The sequence below is a fragment of the Canis aureus genome, chromosome 3 (genome assembly GCF_053574225.1).
Source record: "Canis aureus isolate CA01 chromosome 3, VMU_Caureus_v.1.0, whole genome shotgun sequence".
In the NCBI taxonomy this organism is placed as follows: domain Eukaryota; kingdom Metazoa; phylum Chordata; class Mammalia; order Carnivora; family Canidae; genus Canis; species Canis aureus.
The window spans coordinates 7,066,333-7,073,130 of NC_135613.1; the positions used below are offsets into that span (position 1 = coordinate 7,066,333).

Below are 6,798 nucleotides of genomic sequence, written 5' to 3' on the forward strand. Positions count from 1 at the left end.
TTTATTTATTTAGGGGGATCCCTGGGTGGCTCAGCGGTTTAGTGCCTGCCTTCAGCCCAGGGCGTGATCCTGGAGTCCTGGGATCGAGTCCCACGTCGGGCTCCTTGCATGGAGCCTGCTTCTCTCTCTGCCTATGTCTCTGCCTCTCTCTCTCTGTGTCTCTCATGAAATCTTTATTTATTCACACATGCAGAGGAAGAAGCAGGCTCCCTGTGGGGAGCCCGATGCGGAACTCTATCTTGGGACTCCAGGATCATGCCCTGAACTGAAGGCAGATGCTCAACCACTGAGCCACCCAGATGTCCCTATAACTCTTTTTTTTTTTTTTTTTTTAGAGAGAGATTTTATGTGTTCATTTGAGAGATGGGGAGAAGCATACTCCCTGCTGAGCAGGGAGCCCAACATGGGGCTTGATCCCAGGACCTTGAGATCATGACCTGAGTCGAAGGCTTAACCGACTGAGCGACCCGGATGCCCTAATAACTCTTGTCCGTGTTTTTTTGTGGTCAATGCTTTATTCTAAGTCTGTTTCCCTTGTGGACCCAAATGGGCTCTTCGGAGTCTCTGAGGCCTCTTGCTTCCTCACCCACAGCCTACTGGGGAAAGTCACCTTTGTCCCACAAGTCCCTGGTCCTGGTTCTGGATATCCCACTGGCATTTGAGGCTGAAGGCTGTGGCTGGAGTACTCAGGGAGTTTCTCAGATCTGGGTGAGGCCTGATGGTCCTCTTTGGACTTTAGCTGAACCCTTTCAGCCTTCAGCTTGTGATTCTCACAGAAGTTGTGACCTCCAGTGGCCTGGCCCCTGGAGTGGCCCTGGGGGTGGAGTGGGTCAAATGAGCCCGCACCTTCTGCCAAAGTCAGCGTCAAAAATCTACCCGTGGGAACCAGGTCTGGCTTTTGGTTTGGGCAGGTGTTGACTTTGGGCAAATTCCCAGCCTAGAAAAAAATGACTTTTGGTGTGGAATCTTGTTCTTCAGCACGGCCTTGAAAGTCATGTACTCGGGTGTTTTGTTGGTAGGATAGCAGCTGGGTAGTATTCAAGAAGTTGAGAGAGGTTTAAACTGCAGAGGCATCTGAGTATCGTCACAGTCTTGTCTGAGGTCACAAGGCTTGTAAGTGATGGAGTCGAGAGGAGTCTGACATTCCAGTAACCCCCCAGCCACAATACTAAGACACAATGACACTTGAGGTCAATATTGTTTTTAAACACAGACTCACTTTAATCACATTACAGGCGCACAGGAATGTTCTTCAATTCTACAATGAAATATGCCTTTTCCCATTTACCTGGAAGCACACAACCCTGGACCTCTCTTTTATTGTCATCTTTTTTCAAAGACACAAGTAAAGAAAAAAACAGCATGGGCAAGGTGAGGGAGCAAGACTAAAAGCCACACTTGGATTTGGGATTAGGTAAGTGTGGCATGCATGCTTAGTCTGAAAGGGGAAGTTGACGCCAGGCAGAGGTGCAAGCCCGATGTTGTCAGAGCTTCAGATTTTCCAAGAAAAGCCAGAAAGCTGAATTTTTTAAAAAAAATGTTACTTTTGGGACATCTGGGTGGCTCAGCAGTTGAGGGTCTGCCTTTAGCCTAGGGCGTGATCCCAGAGTCCCGGGATCCCTGTATGGAGCCTGCTTCTCTCTCTGCCTGTGTCTCTGCCTCTCTCTCTCTCTCTCTGTCTCTTGTGAATAAATAAATAAGCGATCTTTAAAAAAAATAAAAGATGTTACTTTTAGGTATTCTCTGCATCCAACCTGGAGCTTGAACTTGCAACCCTGAGATCAAGAGTTGCACACTCCACCAAGTCAGCCAGGCACGTGCCCCCAGAAAACTGAAATTTTTTTAAAGATTCTTTTTTTTTTTTTTTATTTGACAGAGCAAGATAGCACAAGCAGGAGGAGCAGCAGAGGGAGAGGGAGAAAGCAGACTCCCCTGCTGAGCAGGGAGCCCATGTGGGGCTCAATTCCAGGACCCCTGGGGTCATAACCTGAGCTGAAAGCAGATGGTTGACCAACTGAGCCATTCAGGCACCCCAAAACTGAATTTTTTTGTAATATGCTGTTTTTACTGTTGGCTCAAAAAACTGTGTATGGATTGTCATGTTTCCACTGCCAGTGTAATGGAATAGAACTTCTGGGGATCCCTGGGTGACTCAGCAGTTTAGCGCCTGCCTTTGGCCCAGGGTGTGATCCTGGAGACCCAGGATGGAGTCCCTCGTCAGGCTCCCTGTATGGAGCCTGCTTCTCCCTCTGCCTCTCTCTCTCTTTCTTTCTCTCTTCCTCTCTCTCTCTGTCTCATGAATAAATAAAATATTTTTTAAAAAGGAATAGAACTTCTGCCCTTGTGGTGGTTCTAGCCTGAAGTGCTTTGAGAACAGGAGTAATTTCCTTCTTCCTGCAGTCCTGGTAGGTTTCTGAAGAAGGTTGTGTTTAGGGAGAGTTCCTAAAGGTGGGAGGAGCTTCCCAAAATGAGGAGGATTGGAGTGACTTCTATCCAGCTTTTGCATAGTTGTTCACCATAAGAATGCTAACAGGCCTGCAGTTCCCAGCCTTACAAGCCTTTGACCCCCATCCTGGCCCACACACTTCTACCATCCGGTTTCTTCTTTCTGGGAACTAAGGAACTGCTGAAGGAGTCCCAGGTGTCCTTCCAAGTCCTCCCAGCCACCCTGGGCTGGGCCTACTCCCCGAGGTTAGCAGAGGAAACCCCCAGCTCTTGGGGCCTTCCCCTTGACCCTTGAAGGTGGGACAGCAAAGAGAAGGGAGGAGGGCCTGAGGACTCCCCGGGAGTGAGAGAATCCTCCCCAGGCTATCTCTACTTTTCAGAAAGGGTAAGCCAGCCAAAGTTGCTGCCTGGGTGCCACACTTGAGTGGATGGAAGTGGAAGACAGCACCTTCTGTCTTCTCAACTGCATTACCATCCTATTTCAACACCACAAATAGCACAGCAACCTCAAATTATAGACCTCCTTATGTGACGCAATAATCATCAATGTCGTGTTCTTGCCAAAAATGTTAAATATGAATCTGATAATTCCAGAATATTATGCTATAAACCAGCCTGAACTCTTTATTTTTTATTTTTTTTTAAAGATTTTATTTATTTATTCATGATAGTCACACAGAGAGAGACAGAGAGGCAGAGACACAGGCAGAGGGAGAAGCAGGCTCCATGCACCGGGAGCCCGACGTGGGATTCGATCCCGGGTCTCCAGGATCGCGCCCTGGGCCAAAGGCAGGCGCCAAACCGCTGCGCCACCCAGGGATCCCTGAACTCTTATGAAAAATAATCAAACAAGAAGACTGAGTGTGGGGTAGAAAATATTATTTTATATTAATAGAGACCAAAAAGACCTAACAGCAAAAGGCAATGTGTGAACCTTGGCTCCTGAACTAAAATAGATATGCTAAATATGCATCCTTTAGGGGTGCCTGGGTGGCTTAGTTGGTTAAGTGTCTGACTCTTGGTTTTAGCTTTGGTCATGATCTCGGGGTTATGGGATCAAGCCCCAAGTCCGGCTCTTTGCTCAGACTGACTCTGCTTATCTCTCTCCCTCAATCTCTAAAGTGAATTTTTAAAAAGACATCCTTATGACCAGTGGGGTCGACAGCACTCAATTACTTTTGCTTTGTGCAGATGTGCTAATAGCGGCGTAATTATGTAGAACGGTGACACTTGGGGCCAGATGATTCTCCTGAGAGTTCAGCAGCACTTCTGGTCCCTGCCCACTAGGTGTCAGGAGCACTGCACCCTGTCAGTTGCAACAAGCAGAAATGTCTGCAAAAATGTTTTAGAATTAGATAGCATTAAGAGTTGCATCATATCATGAATATACGAAAGCACACTGGACTATACTTTTGAAAATGGTTAAAATGAAAAAAAAATGAAAATGGTTAAAATGGTGAATTTTGTGTGATGTGAGCTTTTTTCTCAGTAAGGAATATAATTTAAAAGTGTCTCCAGGGGATCCCTGAGTGGCTCAGCAGTTTGGCGCCTGCCTTTGGCCCGGGGTGTGATCCTGGAGACCTGGAATCGTCCCACATCAGGCTCCCTGCATGGAGTCTGCTTCTCCCTCTGCCTATGTCTCTGCCTCTCTTTCTCTCTGTGTCTCTCATGAACAAATAAATAAAATCTTTTAAAAAATAAAATAAAAGTGTTTCCAGTTGACATTGTCAAATATCCCCTGAGGGACAAAATCACCCCCTGGCCAGAGAACCATTGGTGTGGAGGGATGGGGAGGGAGATGCAGGCTGAAGGATTTAGGAGGAAAATGTCTTGTTTGTACCTTGCTTTCAAAGAGCAGATGTGGCAAAATGTTAACCTTGGTGAAACGAGGTGACAGGTGTGTCGGTTGTTCATTTTGCTATTATGTCAACTTTCTATAATTTAAAATTGTTCAAAGCCAAAAGAAAATACAGTTTCACAATTTCTGTTTACAACATCCCAAGGGACCCATAATAGGTGCCAATTATGCAGCCTCGTTTCAGATGGATTGTTAAGTGCCTGCATGAGTTGAGTTGCTCAGTCCTCATTCCTTCAAGGGAGGATTCTTTCCATATTTCTCATCCCCCCCTCCTCCCTCTCTGTCTCTTTCTCTCTCTCTTTGTCTCCGGCCCTATCACACCCCCAGGCTGCCTTGAATATGCTGGCCCTGTGGCTCCTGCTGACCTGTGGAGAGAGGTCCATCCTATGGACCAACATCTACCTGGACTGGGTACAGATGATGGGTTCTGTCAACTTCTTTGTAGTGAGTATTCTCCCCTCTGGTGACTTTTAAAAATGATCACAAAATTTTCTAGCACTGGTCCCATTAAGAGAAAGGGTCTCTGTCCTCTCTCCTTAAATATGAACTGCAGCTTGCTTAAGCAATAGAATAGAGTGTGAAATGATATTATATCAGTTTCCAGACCCTGGCCTTAAAAGTCTAGAATCTGCTATTTCTTGTGTCATTTGAGATACTTGTTCTTGGAACGCAGCCACCATGCTATAAGGAAGTCCAAGCCACCCTGTGGAGAGGCATATGTGGAGAGAAGCAGCATACAGCAGCAACTTGAAAGCCATGTGAGTGAGTCATCTTGGAAGTGAATCTTCTAGCCCCAGCTGACGCCACATGGGGCAGAGGTGAGCTGTTCCTGCTGAGCTCTGCCTATTTTGCAGATTTTTTAGCAAATTACATGATGGCTTCTCTCTTAAGTCACTAATTTTGGGGGTGGTTTGTTTGCAGTGATAGGTAACTGATGCATCCCCTGCCTCCCCCCTGACTCCTACCCTAAACTGGGAGCCCAGGCCTGGAAGGCAAGAAATAGACCAGCTCCTGGGGCAGCCCCCCCCCCCCCCCGGGGGCGCAGCAGTTTAGCGCCGCCTGCAGCCTGGGGTTTGATCCTGGGGACCCTGAATCGAGTCCCACATCAGGCTCCCCGCATGGAGCCTGCTTCTCCCTCTGCCTGTGCCTCTGCCTCTCTCTCTCTCTGTGTCTCTATGAATAAATAAATAAAATCCTTAAAAAAAAAAAAAAAGAAATAGCTGAGACCTAGGTCAGCACTTATTCCTTCAGCAAGTATTTATTGAGTGTCCTCCAAGTGCTAGACACTGTTGCAAGGGCTGAGGAGTTCGCAGTGAATGAGACAGACCCTGAGAAAGACAAGTGGAGAGAACTGTCTTCTTGGAGGAGGTTATTTCTAAGCTGAGCCTTTCTAAGGAAAATAAGCCACACACAGAAGCAGAGAAAGGGCACATGAAACACTATGTGCTAGGGACACCTGGATGGCTCAGTGACTGAACGTCTGCCCTTGGCTCTGGGTGTGATCCCGGTCTGGAATCGAGTCCCGCATCGTGCTCCCTGCAGGGAGCCTGCTTCTCCCTCTGCCTATGTTTCTGCCTCTCTCTGTGTATCTCATGAATAAATAAATAGAATCTTAAAAAGAAAGAAAAAGAAAGAAAGAAAGAAAGAAAGAAAGAAAGAAAGAAAGAAAGAAAGAAAGAAGAAAAAAAGAAAGAAAAAGAAAGAAAGAAAGAAAGAAAGAAAGAAAGAAAGAAAGAAAGAAAGACTGACTATGTGCTAGTTTTGGGTGAGGCTGCCAGATTTGACAAATAAAAAATAAAAATTGAAACCCCGGGGTGGCTCAGTGGTTGGGCGTCTGCCTTTAGCTCAGGGTGTGATCCCGGATCCTGGGATCTAGTCCCACATTGGGCTCCCTCTCCACCTGTGTCTCTGCCTCCCTCTCTGTGTCTCTCATGAATAAATAAATAAAATCTTAAAAAAAAATTTAACCCCCAGTTAAACTTGAACTTTAGATAAATAATGAATACCTTTCTTTGTATATACATATGCCCCATGCAGTTTGGGGACATACTTAAAGAGTTATCCATACATATCTGAAATTCAGGTTAACTGGGAATCCTTCATTTTATCTGGAACCCTAGTTATAGGGCAGAAAAGAGAAAAACTCGTGATTTCAAGAGACAGTTCAGAAAGCTGGATGGCACAGTGGCAAACAGGGCATGACCTCAGAAGTAAATAAAGGTCCTAAAAGGCCAGCTTGCCAGGTCCATTTTGAATTTCATCCTGAATCAATGGGGAGCCATGAGAGGGTTTAGAGCCGAGAGTGACACAGTCAGAGTTGTGTGTTGGAACGGTATTCAGGACTACCATATGGAGGCGATGGGAGAGCCTGTAGGCAGTGAGATCAGGAGAAGGAATCCTCTGCCCTGCTAGGTTCACACTCTGCACCGCGCTCACGCAAAGCCATGAGAATGTTGAACTGATCCACACTTTACACTTTTCTTCTCTATGTTTTA

The 6,798-nt window shown here is 46.3% G+C and overlaps 1 long non-coding RNA gene across 1 annotated transcript; it reads left to right on the forward strand.

Moving 5' to 3' along the window:
• The first annotated feature begins 238 nt into the window (after positions 1-238).
• LOC144307381 (uncharacterized) lies at positions 239-5,934 on the forward strand. The gene is made up of 3 exons (XR_013374265.1): positions 239-1,414; positions 4,631-4,747; positions 4,956-5,934. It is a non-coding gene; the product is annotated as an uncharacterized LOC144307381 (long non-coding RNA).
• Positions 5,935-6,798: the final 864 nt, after the last annotated feature.